A 15,574-nucleotide genomic window follows, 5' to 3' on the forward strand; every position below is an offset into this window, starting at 1 on the left:
AAATGCTTCTTTATTCTCTCATAAGTGGCCGATATTAATAATGCACAAAGGGCCAAGTTCAGCATCAGTCTTTGAAAAGTTCTTGCATTGGCAAAATGAAAAGGTTTCATTAGAATATTAGCCACCTCATCTCTTTCTCCTCTCCCCTGCCCGAAAGGGAAAGCTGGCGTGGTGTGGATCTGACAGCTCTTCTGATGGAATGATCTCAACCATCAGTGGTAATTGGAGGTGCTGTGGGGTTGGGTTTCTGTGGTAAGGCGGGAGGTAGTGGCTTGATCGATCCCTAAGATGGCTGAGGGTAGGCACCAGGCAGCTTGTCTTCCACCGTTTCTATCTGAGAGCTCTCTGTGGAGGTTAGGAGAGAGGCACCAGCATTGCTGTCCTCTCACACACTGGACAATCATCCAAGTTGAGGGTTGCCTCTGCTCAGAGCCTAAGCTACACACGGACCCATCCAATTAAATTAAATCATAATTAACCATTTAGTTGGATGGAAGTAGGTTCTAATTATCTCATTTAAAGATGCTTTTAATTATTATTGAAAATTATAGGATTTAAATCACATTAGCGCCTCACTTGAAATGCCTATGGTTTATAACCTAATGTCATAATCCTGATGTAATTTTAGGAATTTTAAGTGTATGAAGCAACATTGTTTGTACACCATATCCCGATGAAGATATATTTTTCTGCTCTACATGACAGTTTAAAGAGTGATCACGCTGTGTTTCCTTTCTTCATTAAGGCTGTGACAAACAGCCTCCTGTTTGTTCCTTGCCTTGTTAATGATTTACTGAAGAAAATAAGAAATCTGTAGTGAGCTCCCCGACCAGGCCAGCCGTGGTTGCCATGGTGACATGTTAACTCTCCCAGTCATCTTCACGCTGTCATTGGGAATGCTTCTCAGCCAGAGGTTTAACCACAACAACCATTTACCCTCTAACGGATTGTCTTCACCATCACCAGACCCCCCATGTTAGCTTATGACAGATAGGAAAGGCAGAGGGTAACAGCACTGTTTTCATCTGTGAAAATCCAAAAGGACAATGCCTCTAATCTCTGAGGAGTCTCTTTCCCTGGCACCTCATGAAATGCCATTTGGTTTTGAGATGTCCAATGATTGCTTACAGGTAGAGATAATCTCACTTTATGCACTCTGGATAATTGGAACAGTGAGGATCTGATTGAGGGCAGACCCATTCAGAGGACGAGCACATTCATCATTTATGTCCACTATGTAAAAGAAAACAATGTACTACCGATGTCTAGTTTTCCTACCAGGCCTTGGGCTGTGTTACTCATATACTGTCACGTTCTGACCATAGTTCTTGTGTGTTTTGCTTGTTGTAGTGTTGGTCAGGACGTGAGCTGGGTGGGCATTCTATGTTGTGTGTCTAGTTTGTCTGTTTCTATGTTTGGCCTAATATGGTTCTCAATCAGAGGCAGAATCTATTCTACCACGCCCATAAATCTGCTCCTTTTATTCCTTGTCCCCAACGCTCTAGGCGACCAGTTTTGATAGCCTTTAGCCGCACCCTCATCCTACTACTCCTCTGTTCCTCGGGTGATGTGGAGGTAAACCCAGGCCCTGCATGTCCCCAGTCACCCTCATTTGTTGACTTCTGTGATCGAAAAAGCCTTGGCCTCATGCATGTCAACATCAGAACCCTCCTCCCTAAGTTTGCCTTACTCACCGCTTTAGCACACTCTGCCAACCCTGATGTCCTTGCCGTGTCCGAATCCTGGCTTAGGAAGGCCACCAAAAATTCTGAGATGTCCATACCCAACTATAACACTTTCCGTCAAGATAGAACTGCCAAAGGGGGAGGAGTTGCAATCTACTGCAGAGATAGCCTGCAAAGTTTTGTCATACTTTCCAGGTCTTTGCCCAAACAGTTCGAACTTCTAATTTTAAAAATTAATCTCTCCAGAAATAAGTCTCTCACTGTTGCCGCCTGCTACCGACCCCCCTCAGCTCCCAGCTGTGCCCTGGACACCATCTGTGAATTGATCGCTCCCCATCTAGCTTCAGAGTTTGTTCTGTTAGGTGACCTAAACTGGGATATGCTTAACACCCCGGCAGTCCTACAATCTAAGCTTGATGCCCTCAATCTCACACAAATCATCAAGGAACCCACCAGGTACAACCCTAAATCCGTAAACATGAGCACCCTAATAGACATTATCCTGACCAACTTGCCCTCCAAATACACCTCTGCTGTCTTCAATCAAGATCTCAGCGATCACTGCCTCATTGCCTGTATCCGCCACGGGTCCGCGGTCAAACGACCACCCCTCATCACTGTCAAACGCTCCCTAAAACACTTCTGCGAGCAGGCCTTTCTAATCGACCTGGCCCGGGTACCCTGGAAGGATATTGACCTCATCCTGTCAGTTGAGGATGCCTGGTCATTCTTTAAAAGTTACTTCCTCACCATATTAGACAAGCATGCTCCGTTCAAAAAATGCAGAACCAAGAACAGATATAGCCCTTGGTTCACTACAGACCTGACTGCCCTCGACCAGCACAAAAACATCCTGTGGCGAACTGCAATAGCATCGAAGAGCCCCCGCGATATGCAACTGTTCAGGGAAGTCAGGAACCAATACACGCAGTCAGTCAGGAAAGCAAAGGCCAGCTTTTTCAAGCAGAAATTTGCATCCTGTAGCTCTAACTCCAAAAAGTTCTGGGATACTGTAAAGTCCATGGAAAACAAGAGCACCTCCTCCCAGCTGCCCACTGCACTGAGGCTAGGTAACACGGTCACCACTGATAAGTCCGTGATAATCGAAAACTTCAACAAACATTTCTCAATGGCTGGCCATGCCTTCCTCCTGGCGACTCCAACCTTGGCCAACAGCCCCGCCCCCCCCGCTGCTACTCGCCCAAGCCTCCCCAGCTTCTCCTTTACCCATATCCAGATAGCAGATGTTCTGAAAGAGCTGGAAAACCTGGACCCATACAAATCAGCTGGGCTTGACAATCTGGACCCCCTATTTCTGAAACTGTCCGCCGCCATTGTCGCACCCCCTATTACCAGCCTGTTCAACCTCTCCTTCGTATCATCTGAGATCCCCAAGGATTGGAAAGCTGCCGCGGTCATCCCCCTCTTCAAAGGGGGAGACACCCTGGACCCAAACTGTTACAGACCTATATCCATCCTGCCCTGCCTATCTAAGGTCTTCGAAAGCCAAGTCAACAAACAGATCACTGACCATCTCGAATCCCACCGTACCTTCTCCGCTGTGCAATCCGGTTTCCGAGCCGGTCACGGGTGCACCTCAGCCACGCTCAAGGTACTAAACGATGTCATAACCGCCATCGATAAAAGACATTACTGTGCAGCCGTCTTCATCGACCTGGCCAAGGCTTTCGACTCTGTCAATCACCATATTCTTATCGGCAGACTCAGTAGCCTCGGTTTTTCTAATGACTGCCTTGCCTGGTTCACCAACTACTTTGCAGACAGAGTTCAGTGTGTCAAATCGGAGGGCATGTTGTCCGGTCCTCTGGCAGTCTCTATGGGGGTACCACAGGGTTCAATTCTCGGGCCGACTCTTTTCTCTGTATACATCAATGATGTTGCTCTTGCTGCGGGCGATTCCCTGATCCACCTCTATGCAGACGACACCATTCTGTATACTTCCGGCCCTTCCTTGGACACTGTGCTATCTAACATCCAAACGAGCTTCAATGCCATACAACACTCCTTCCGTGGCCTCCAACTGCTCTTAAACGCTAGTAAAACCAAATGCATGCTTTTCAACCGTTCGCTGCCTGCACCCGCACGCCCGACTAGCATCACCACCCTGGACGGTTCCGACCTAGAATTTGTGGACATCTATAAGTACCTAGGTGTCTGGCTAGACTGCAAACTCTCCTTCCAGACTCATATCAAACATCTCCAATCCAAAATCAAATCTAGAGTCGGCTTTCTATTCCGCAACAAAGCCTCCTTCACTCACGCCGCCAAACTTACCCTAGTAAAACTGACTATCCTACCGATCCTCGACTTCGGCGATGTCATCTACAAAATAGCTTCCAATACTCTACTCAGCAAACTGGATGCAGTTTATCACAGTGCCATCCGTTTTGTTACTAAAGCACCTTATACGACCTACCACTGCGACCTGTATGCCCTAGTCGGCTGGCCCTCGCTACATGTTCGTCGTCAGACCCACTGGCTCCAGGTCATCTACAAGGCTATGCTAGGTAAAGTGCCGCCTTATCTCAGTTCACTGGTCACGATGGCTACACCCACCCGTACCACGCGCTCCAGCAGGTGTATCTCACTGATCATCCATAAAGCCAAAACCTCATTTGGACGGCTTTCCTTCCAGTTCTCTACTGCCTGCGACTGGAACGAATTGCAAAAATCTCTGAAGTTGGAGACTTTTATCTCCCTCAACAACTTTAAAAATCTGCTATCCGAGCAGCTAACCGATCGCTGCAGCTGTACATAGTCCATCTGTAAACTACCCACCCAATTTACCTACCTTACCCCCCATACTGCTTTTATTTATTTACTTTTCTGCTCTTTTGCACACCAGTATCTCTTCTTGCACATGATCATCTGATGATTTATCACTCCAGTGTTAATCTGCTAAATTGTAATTACTCGATTTATTGCCTACCTCATGCCTTTTGCACACATTGTATATAGATTCTCTTTTTTTTCTACCATGTTATTGACTTGTTTATTGTTTACTCCATGTGTAACTCTGTGTTGTTGTCTGTTCACACTGCTATGCTTTATCTTGGCCAGGTCGCAGTTGCAAATGAGAACTTGTTCTCAACTAGCCTACCTGGTTAAATAAAGGTGAATTTTTTAAAAAAAAATAATAAAATAAAAATAAAATAAAAGGTGTTTTGTGTTGTCTCTGATTGGGAATCATATATAGGTGGCTTGTTTTGTGTTGGGGTTTGTGGGTGGTTGTTTCCTGTCTTTGTGTTTTCTCTGCACCAGATAGGGCTGTATCGGTTTGCCACATTTGTTATTTTGTATCGTTGTAAGTGTTCACTGTTTCGTTTTATTAAACATGTTGAGCACTGGCTACGCTGCATGTTGGTCCGATCCCTGTTACACCCTCTCTTCTCATGAAGAGAGGGAAGGCTGCCGTTACAGAACCACCCACCAATCTCGGACCAAGCAGCGTAGCAACGGGCAGCAGCGACAGCAGCAGCAGCAGCAGCGAGTTCAGGAGTGGACAGGGGAGGATGAGCTGGACGGAAAAGGACCCTGGGCAGAGCCAGAGGAATGTCGCCGCCCTAAAGCAGAGCTGGAGGCAGCAAAAGCAGAGAGGCGGCATTATCAGGTGCTAGCAAGGCAGAGCGGCTGGAAGCCCGAGAGGCTCCCCCAAAAATGTATTGGGGGGGGCCTAAAGGGGTGTGTAGCTGGGTCAAGTAGGAGACTTGAGCCAACTCCCCCTGCTTACCGTAAGGAGCCAAGGATGGAACCAGAGCCAGTGAGGGCGGTATTGGAGGTGAGCGAAGTAGAGACTGTGAAGGATCTAATGGGGAAATTGGAGGAGAGAGAAATTAGGGATTTGCTGGTTTGGTGCATGAGGCACGACATCCGCCCAACGGAACATGTCGGGGATTTGATGTCACCTGAGTCAGCTCTCCATACTCGTCCTGAGGTGCGGGCTAGCCGTCTGGTGAAGACTGTGCCAGCCTCACGCACCAGGCCTCCTGTGCGCTTTCCTAGCCCTGCACGTCCTGTGCCAGCTCAGCGCATCAGCTCTCCTGTGGCAGCCCCATGCACCAGCCCTCCGGTGCCGGCGCCACGTACCAGGCCTCCAGTTCCAGCACCCCAGACTTGCCTTGAGGTGCGTGCCCTCAGCCCAGTACCACCGGTGCAAACACCACGCACCAGGCTTCCTGAGCGTCTCCAGAACTCTGTTCCTCCTCCACGCACTCTCCCTGTGGTGCGTGTCTCCAGCCCGGTACCAGCAGTTCCGGCACCACACACCAAGCCTCCTGTGCGTCTCCAGAGCCCTGTACACACTGTTCCTTCTCCCCGCACTCGCCCTGAGGTGCGTGCCCTCAGCCCGGTACCACCAGTTCCGGTACCACGCACCAGGCCTATATTGCGCCTTGAGAGTCCAGTGTGCCCTGTTCCTGCTCCCCGCACTCTCCCTGAGGTTCGTGTCTCCAGCCCGGTACCAGCAGTTCCGGCACCACCCACCAAGCCTCCTGTGCGTCTCCAAAGCCCTGTACGCACTGTTCCTTCTCCCCGCACTCGCCCTGAAGTGCGTGCCCTCAGTCCGGTACCACCAGTTCCGGCAACATGCACCAGGCGTACTGTGCGCCTCAGCAGGTTAGAGCTGCCCGCCTGCCCAGCGCCGTCTGAGCTGCCTGCCTGCCCAGCGCCGTCTGAGCTGCTTGCCTGCCCAGCGACGTCTGAGCTGCCTGCCTGCCCAGCACCGTCTGAGCTGCCTGCCTGCCCAGCGCCATCTGAGCTGCCTGCCTGCCCAGCGCCATCTGAGCCATCCGTCTGCCCAGCGCCATCTGAGCCATCTGTCTGCCCAGCGCCTTCTGATCCATCCGTCTGCCCAGCCCCATCTGAGCCGCCCGTCTGTCCCGAGCCGTTAGAGTCGCCCGTCTGTCCCGAGCCGTTAGAGCCGTCCGTCAGTCAGGAGCCGCCAGAGCCGTCCGTCAGTCAGGAGCCGCCAGCCAGTCAGGAGCCGCCAGCCAGTCAGGAGCCGCCAGAGCCGCCAGCCAGTCAGGAGCCGCCAGAGCCGCCCGCCAGTCAGGAGCCGCCAGAGCCGCCCGCCAGTCAGGAGCTGCCAGCCAGTCAGGAGCCGCCAGAGCCGCCAGCCAGTCAGGAGCCGCCAGAGCTGCCAGCCAGTCAGGAGCCGCCAGAGCCGCCAGTCAGTCAGGAGCTGCCAGAGCCGCCCTCCAGTCATGAGCCGCCCTCCAGTCATGAGCTGCCTTCCAGTCATGAGCTGCCTTCCAGTCATGAGCTGCCCTCCAGTCCGGAGCTGCCATTCAGTCCGGAGCTGCCATTCAATCCGGAGCTGCCATTCAATCCGGAGCTGCCATTCAGTCCGGAGCTGCCATTCAGTCTGGAGCTGCCATTCAGTCCGGAGCTGCCATTCGTCCGGAGCTACCTCTCTGTCCCGAGCTACCTCTCTGTCCGGAGCTACCTCTCTGTCCAGAGCTACCTCTCTGTCCTGAGCTACCTCTCTGTCCTGAGCTACCTCTCGGTTCGGAGCTGTCTCCTCAGTCTGATGGGGCCCTTTGTGAGGGTTCCTAGGCCGAGGTCGGCGGCGAAGGTCGCCACTCAAAGGACGCTAAGGAGGGGGACAAAGACAATGGTGGAGTGGTGTCCTCGTCCAGCGCCGGAGCCGCCACCGCGGACAGATGCCCACCCAGACCCTCCCCTAGACCCTCCCCTAGAGTTTTAGGGGGTGCGTTCGGAGTCCGCACCTCAGGAGGGGGGTACTGTCACGTTCTGACCATAGTTCTTGTGTGTTTTGCTTGTTTTAGTGTTGGTCAGGACGTGAGCTGGGTGGGCATTCTATGTTGTGTGTCTAGTTTGTCTGTTTCTATGTTTGGCCTAATATGGTTCTCAATCAGAGGCAGGTGTTTTGTGTTGTCTCTGATTGGGAATCATATATAGGTGGCTTGTTTTGTGTTGGGGTTTGTGGGTGGTTGTTTCCTGTCTTTGTGTTTTCTCTGCACCAGATAGGGCTGTATCGGTTTGCCACATTTGTTATTTTGTATCGTTGTAAGTGTTCACTGTTTCGTGTTGGTCCGATCCCTGTTACACCCTCTCTTCTCGTGAAGAGAAGGAAGGCTGCCGTTACGTATACCGCACATTACAGCATCTGTATAGAATACAAAATCATATAATGGAGAATTATGAATTGGAGGAACGATGAGGTGAATACTAAAAGTCCAATGAATGCCTCTCATGCACATTCATGTTGATGCCCATACTCATACTCAAAGGACAGTGGAAGCAACTTGGTATGTCTGATGATATTTCCTCCACTTTATCAGCACTTGTCAGTGTTGTTAGGTCCAGACCTAAGACCATTAATATGTGAAAATAAATCAATTTATCTGTCGCTCACCATGCCAGAATCTTCTAAAAGTCCCTGATTAGAGAGAGGCTGCTATTAAAACTCCCCGGGTGTGGGCACAGCGATAGCAGGGAGAGAGGTAGGCAAGCAGCGAGGCAGGCAGGGAGAGCTTAGTATTAGCTTCACCAAACCCGGTCCCTGGCAAGTAGTCAGGCCATGGGTCTAACCACCCAGTCCTCCTCAGAGTGGGCTCAGGTTGTGCCAAAGGCAGAGGACAGGAGAAGGTTGTGGCACTACAGCAATCCCCTCTCCCCACACACACGTACGCACACACACCCACCACTTCCCTTCCTCGTCTCCTCTTCTGTAAAAAGATTTGCTGATCTGCGCATAGAAATCCAAGCCCAAGGCAGAACAATAGATCGGTACAGGAATAACACAGTTTAAAGGTGGTGTGTAAATTAGACAGGATCCTACTGCAAATCCTCCCTAGGGTGTAAATGAATACTGGCCCCTGGATGTACTGGAAGCAGTGCTCGCTTTAGGAAGAAGGTGCACTACTCTTGAACATTATATAAAATGAATACATTGACAGTAACGCCCAACAAAATATATGTTAAACACATAGATTGCAACAGCCTCAGTATGCGACACAATGACCATTCAGCCTTTCAACCTTTGGCGTGGCAGATTTGACTTCTCTATAAAACCAGACTGTCGTCAATGTTTTTAGTGCCATTAAAGTAATAGCCCTCTCAAACCCAAAGTGAAGTAAAGCAAAGTGGTTCCTCAGGATGCCTGACTCCAGGGAGGAAGGTATTGTCATTGCCTTTACATTAGTAGACTAGCAGTGCATTGCAGAGCCAGAGCCCGACCTTTCAGTCTATCCCTTTCATCTGCTACAGCTGTCACTCAAACTCTCAGGTTCATTCTGTAGCTGCATGGGGTTCAATTAATCAGAGGGGTTCATTTTCACCCTTGGTGAGTAGGTTACAGATATTCTGGTTACTTGGCTGTTTTCCCTCTGCGTGTTTGTCCCAAGGCGCAATGCAGCCAGAATAGCAAGAGCCTTCAGCAGCATCGTCACCAGCCACTTTCAAAGGGACTCAGGAGGTGATGACATGATCTGTGCTTCGGGAAGCCCAGTCCCCTGCCATTCGGGAATGTTTATGAGGGTACCATTATTGGCTTCAATAATACACCTTTGGGAACAAGGGGAAATGGCATTGTGAAATTCAGAGTACAACTTGAAATATGTATCACTTTATCATCCCTAATTAGTCATTCACAGCTCAGCATTCAATTATCATTTGAAATAGCAGACCTCTCCTGAAAAATATTTTACTATGTGTTGAGCGAGTTTGTGGTCGACAAAACATAATTTACTGTCATGCAAAATGCATGGCCATTGGCCAAAATCACACTCAGTTTGAAGCAACTGAAGAAAGTTATGTCTGATATGGATTATGACTTGGGTTGCCTTAAAGTACACTTTTAGCTATATTATTCAAAACTTCATATCAGCCAATCCCACCCACAATGATCAACACCTCCACATCACTCCCTGACAATCTGAATATGTCAAGGGAGAGCTGTTTTAACTCTGTTCTTCTCCCATTATAATCATTACAGCCCTTATTCAATTGGATGTTTGATTTTCTTCAAGGAGCTCCTTTTTAATGTTTTATAATATTTAAATAATCACATTGGGAAATTATTTCTGTGGATTAATGAGGTACAAGCTTGTAAATTATTTCCTGATGATTTCTCTCACGTGTATAATGTGGTTTGTATGTACTGTACAGTCTAGCTAGCGCATTACATTACGCCAGTGAACACATCCCACAACAATGTGATCTTTAATCACGTATCATATTGCATGTTTCCTTCCACAGCTGTGAACCAACGGCAATCTGGGCACGTCTGTGGCTCCAGACACAGTCAACCACAACAATGAGAAAATCCCTTTTACATGCTCCAGCAATTGAATTCAACGTGAGTTGAAATTATATGCTGCCTCCCCGGAGGTACCCCACTGGACGCCTTAAAAGGTAATATACCTTCTGCCACAGAGTGCAATCACACGGTTCCCACCCTGACTCTGGATAATAAGATGGGCTTGGGGAAATAAGAGAAGCTGCACTTGCTGTAAAACAGAGGCTTAAGTAATCTCCCTGAGATGAGACACATTAAAAAGAACACTGTGCGTCCTTGTTGATCAGTGGTCTAGCATACCGTGAACATCCTGCCAGCGTTGGGATAAAGACGTGGTTAGCGGTTACCTCTCAGCAGTAGTTGACAAGCTGTGCTGCTTAAAAAATATTACTAAAAAGACTCCTACACCAGCTTTAAATATAACAGAGAGGCTTTATGTAAGGAGGAGTAACTTGAAAGCTACTAACATCAGGGTATTTTAGGATATAGTAATACTCTTCTCTCAGACTCATGTTAAAAACAACATCCATTTGATTTACACAGCGTCCTCTTTTGAAGTTGGGATGGGGAGACTTGAGTGTGCTGTGTGAGTGGACATAATGCACTTTTCTCACTGCTCAGCTCTCCCCTGACAGGTCCAATCAGGTCGGAGATGAATAAACAAGGCATTCACCCGTCTGTCTGTCTGTCTGTCTGTCTGTCTGTCTGTCTGTCTGTCTGTCTGTCTGTCTGTCTGTCATCAGCAGTACGAATACTTCAGTCAGTGCTGTTCTGGTAGACACAGTGCTTCACGTTCTCCTGGGGATCTGACCACTACTTGGTCCCTGACATCCCCCATACTAGTCTGCTGGCCCGGAACAGTACTGACTTGGCATGACTGTAGTGGGCCTAGGAACTAAAGTCACGCCGGGAGTTGTCCACACACTTAATCTTGATTTGATGCAGTTGATACACAGGAACTGCAAATAACAAATTAATCGACTGAGGAAATTCTAAAATTCACTGTCTGGTGGGGGGATAAATATTCACCCGATAGCTGAATAGACAGACAGTCTATGGACTGAACATGTGGATGATATCTGATCGTTTATATCACCTTGATTCCTTTAGGACCTTGTCCTCCCTGTGTCCCTCAGGCTCTATTTCTCCCATGTCTGTCTCTTCTGTTTATCTCTTGAAGCCTCTCAGCAGAAGTCCATTTATCCTAATCAGGCTCCTGCCTCGTCTCCTGTCCACCCTTCCAGGCCCTTCTTATAGCATTAACATGGGTGTTATTGTCAGGGCCTGGGACTGAGCACTCGTGCCATGGACACCCAGGCTCAAAGTGTTCAGGCCCAGTAGAGAAGCTCTCTTTTGGGTTCCAAATGATTATTCCTGTGCCAGCTCCCCGGAGAGCCTGGGGAAATGAGTCTGTGTCTGTTTCTTGTTGCCTCTCTCTTTCCTCGTTACAGCACAGCACTGATGTTTTAGTTTAGCTGTTCATGGGAAGCCTCCCTCTGACAAGACTAGCAGGTTGAGCTTTTCTGCCTTTGAGCAGAACCACAGTCTAATTGCCATCAGTTTGAGAGCCCCTAATGAAGGAGAGACGTGCCCACGTAGCAGATCACATTACTGACACACTGAGGGAGAATGGTGGCTAATTGCTGAATGGAGGAAAAATGCCACTGCTGAGAAAGTTCAGATTTTTTAAATGAAGCAATGGACTACAGATGTTGCAAAGAGTATAATGTTACAATCATTTGGTGGGTGCTTATATTTGTCCTGTTTCATGGAAATGTGTTTTTAAAATTTCCCAACGCCCTCTGAGACAGGTCACGGCCAATTAGCGTTAAGTGCCTTGCTTAATGGTACATCAATAGATTTGTTTCACCTTCTCGGCTTGAGGATTCAAACTAGCGACCTTTACCCTACTGGCCAAATGCTCTAACTGCTAGGCTACCTGCCGCCCAATGCCTAGCCTACTGAACATTGATGTGGGACTACAAGATGATTCTCTGACTGACCTAGCTAAACTGCACAAAATGTCACAGGAATAAATATGTGAAATGTACTGTACATGTTCACCTGTTTGTGTATTTAATAGGATATAGAGAGTGCAGGTCATTCACACTGTTTTTACGTATTGGGAGTGGCCCCTATTTGAAGGCTGAACTGTCACAGGGAGACGGCATGTTCACTGGAGCTCCCTGATGACACTCAACCATGTTTTGCATTCGCTCAATGCAAAAAAAAGAGGGACTTCTTGGAATGAGTGATGGGATGTCAGTAGATATATGGGCTAGCACTCTCCACACGCTGTTAGAGAATGGATGCCCTTCCCACCACTGGCGCACATTGACAGGAGGACACGGCTGCCTCCAGCACGCTTCTTTATCAGCTCACCTAGGGATTGCAGCACACACACATGTACACACACACACACTCCTCACCATTGTGTGCCCCATCAGCCTCCCTGTGCTCAGAACAGTCAATATTGTGTGCAGGGTTTCCTTCATCTCGGCAGAGGTATTTTTCTGCAGGTAAGCAGTGCACACCTCCTAATGTGGCACCGCAACACCTCCCTGCAAGGCACACTCATGCCTGCCAAGCGCCCAACTTCAAGGGTAGCGAGAGGTGCGGGAACATCGCCATACAAGGCAGAGATCATGTGTTGTACTGTATCTCGCTGCTGTTTTCAAATATGTTTGTCTGCTTGATTTAGAATGTGTTTGTCTGCTTGATGTAAAATGTGTTTGTCTGCTTGATGTAAAATGTGTTTGTCTGCTTGATTTAAAATGTGTTTGTCTGCTTGATGTAAAATGTGTTTGTCTGCTTGATTTAAAATGTGTTTGTCTGCCTGATTTACAATGTGTTTGTCTGCTTGATGTAAACTGTGTTTGTCTGCTTGATTTAAAATGTGTTTGTCTGCTTGATGTAAAATGTGTTTGTCTGCTTGATTTAAAATGTGTTTGTCTGCTTGATTTAAAATGTGTTTGTCTGCTTGATTTACAATGTGTTGTCTGCTTTATTTACAATGTGTTTGTCTGCTTGATTTACAATGTGTTGTCTGCTTCATGTAGAATGTGTTTGTCTGCTTGATTTCCAATGTGTTGTCTGCTTCATGTAGAATGTGTTTGTCTGCTTGATTTACAATGTGTTGTCTGCTTCATGTAGAATGTGCTAAAAAAATAAAAATGTATTATGAATATTTAAAACATACAATATACTTGCAGTGAAGCTGCTCAACAACTACATCACAGTAGTCATCTAACAGACTCACATCTAGAGCGACACACAGAAGCAACCAGCATCAACGCCCTGCTCAAGGGCACGTCGACAGATCTCCCACAAGATAAAAAACGGGGAGCCGACCCAGCGATCCATCAGCCATCGGCCCAAGCTCCCAACTGCCAGGCCACCAGCACTCCAAGACCCCCCCTCCCATAAAAATACAAAAAATTATTCCATTGCCCACCCCAAAGACCCCACCCATGCACCAACAACCAACAAAATGAAGAAAAGGGAAAAACAAAGGAAAACAGAAAACAACAATGCAAAAAACAAAGGACAATAAAAATAATAACAGGGATGCCAACTGAATATGTTTGAGTGCATGTATTGCACTATGTACATGTGTGCGTGTCCACGTACAGTGGTTGCTCAACGAAAAATTTAGAGATTATGCTGTGGGACTTCGAGGTCATTTGTGGTTTAGCACGGTACCCTGTGTCACTACTTCATTGCTCCAGACCAGCGCAAGGGGGAGTTAGAGCACTGATTATGCTTACTGGAAAATACTCTTTCAAAATTAATGGAAGAGAAATGTGGAAGGGGGGAAAGACAGCATTCAGATATCAAGACAGCGCTGCTCTGAGACAAGCATGGGGACTGGTCTTGATAAATCAATGCTATTTTTATTTTCACTGAATTTCCATTTGGCTGTTGGTTAGACTACAATTAGGGTGTGGAAATGTTAGGATTATTTTGCTTTTACTGTAGTACTGTAGCTTACTCCCGATCGGTCACGTTGTACAGTGCCATTATGGGCTATTAGCAGGACAATAGACTCTTGCCAAGAAGGAGGGTAGGGGGAGAATTGTATCGTCAACCGGCCATGATTGGGAGTCCCATAGGGCGGCGCACAATTGGCCTAGTGTCGTCCAGGTTTGGCCGGTGTAGGCAGTCATTGTAAATAAGAATTTGTTCTTAAATGAATTGCCTAGTTAAATAAAAGTTAAATTATTAAACATTTTACAATTTTGTAATGTGTTTTGTTTGGTAAATTGTTTTGTAAATATTAATTCACATTTGTGGTGCCACTAAATAAACAATGAATTATTTAAATCAATATTGTCAATATTTTTATTATTATTATTAAAATACTGTTTTATAATGGAGAGAGGGTGTACAGGGCCGATTGGCGCACCCCCTTAAGCCATTAGGCACAGCCGCATGGCGCACCCCCTTTCCCCATAAGGCACGGCCACATGGCGCACCCCCTTTCCCCATTTGGCATGGCTGCATGGCTCACCCCCAATATCAATGTGCATATGGGCCTATTTATATAATGAATATAAATTTTATTAAATATTAAAGCATTACAGTTTTCAGAATTGTGTGTGTTCAATTATTTGTGACATTGTGGCATTTAAAGCATATTGAAGTTAGAAGCAATAGGATTTGAAGCAATAGCCTACCCGCATGTGATCAACTATTTCAGCACCGTTTCGCGCTGCTCTGAGACAAGCATGTTCTTAATATATCAATGAGATTTTTTTTCTCACTGAATCTCCGTTTGGGTATTGGTTAGACTATAATTAGAGTGTGGAAATGTTATAATCTTAACACACGTTGTACAGCGCCATACAGCGGAAAGCCTGCGGGTTTTGTTTTTTGTTTATCTTGGAATAGAAACACCATAATATTAATCAAATTAATTAAGCAACATTTATTAAAATCAATCCCATATACTATGTTCTTACAAAAAAAGGTTTTAAATTATCTAGTACAGCCAATATTGAAGACTGTCAAATGCTTCACAAAGATGCCCTCTGGTGGTCAAACTAGCACTAACTAGCATTAATGGCAACAATGGCTGACAATTAAATAAGTTGCCATTGAATTCTGTGGCAGCCCGCAAGGTGTGCTGCAGTATGGACACAACTGTTACAAGAAGAACCACTGTATGTGCACATGTGTGCATTTGATTGAGAGTGTGTGTGTATATGTACAAACACCTGCACTGCATAAGCCTCAGGCAAACCGGCATTAGCTGTAACAACATTGTCCCTCAGATTCATTCAAACGTACTTTTTGTTATGTTTTTTTTTTTTTTTTACTTTTATCTTTGACCGTCATTCTATTCCCCGCCCAACAACTCCACTCCCACTTGTCTCCAATTCCACATCTCAACCCTAAGCTTCCCTCAGCCCATCCCACCTACCTCTGCTGGCCACCCTCTTCAGATTTCTACGCATCATACTATATATCTTTTAACTATGCTGTGATGTTTAACACACAATTTCAATCTATCTAATCGAACAGAATCCACAGATTGCAAGTTGAAGATTAATACATTTACTAAGAATATTAGTAATTGACTGACCCGGTCTCTCTAGATCTCCCAAAA

At 46.9% G+C, this 15,574-nt stretch overlaps 1 protein-coding gene across 1 annotated transcript in view; it reads left to right on the plus strand.

The window, feature by feature from the left end:
- The window catches only part of LOC129831888 (beta-galactosidase-1-like protein 2), a 96,441-nt gene extending 82,104 nt beyond the window's left edge, over positions 1–14,337 (plus strand). Inside the window, exon 12 of the mRNA XM_055895443.1 lies at positions 9,927–14,337. The gene's annotated coding sequence lies outside the window, so the exon portion shown is untranslated. The remainder of the gene's footprint in view (positions 1–9,926) is intronic.
- Positions 14,338–15,574: the final 1,237 nt, after the last annotated feature.

The sequence above is a fragment of the Salvelinus fontinalis genome, chromosome 33 (genome assembly GCF_029448725.1).
Source record: "Salvelinus fontinalis isolate EN_2023a chromosome 33, ASM2944872v1, whole genome shotgun sequence".
Classification (NCBI taxonomy): Eukaryota; Metazoa; Chordata; class Actinopteri; order Salmoniformes; family Salmonidae; genus Salvelinus; species Salvelinus fontinalis.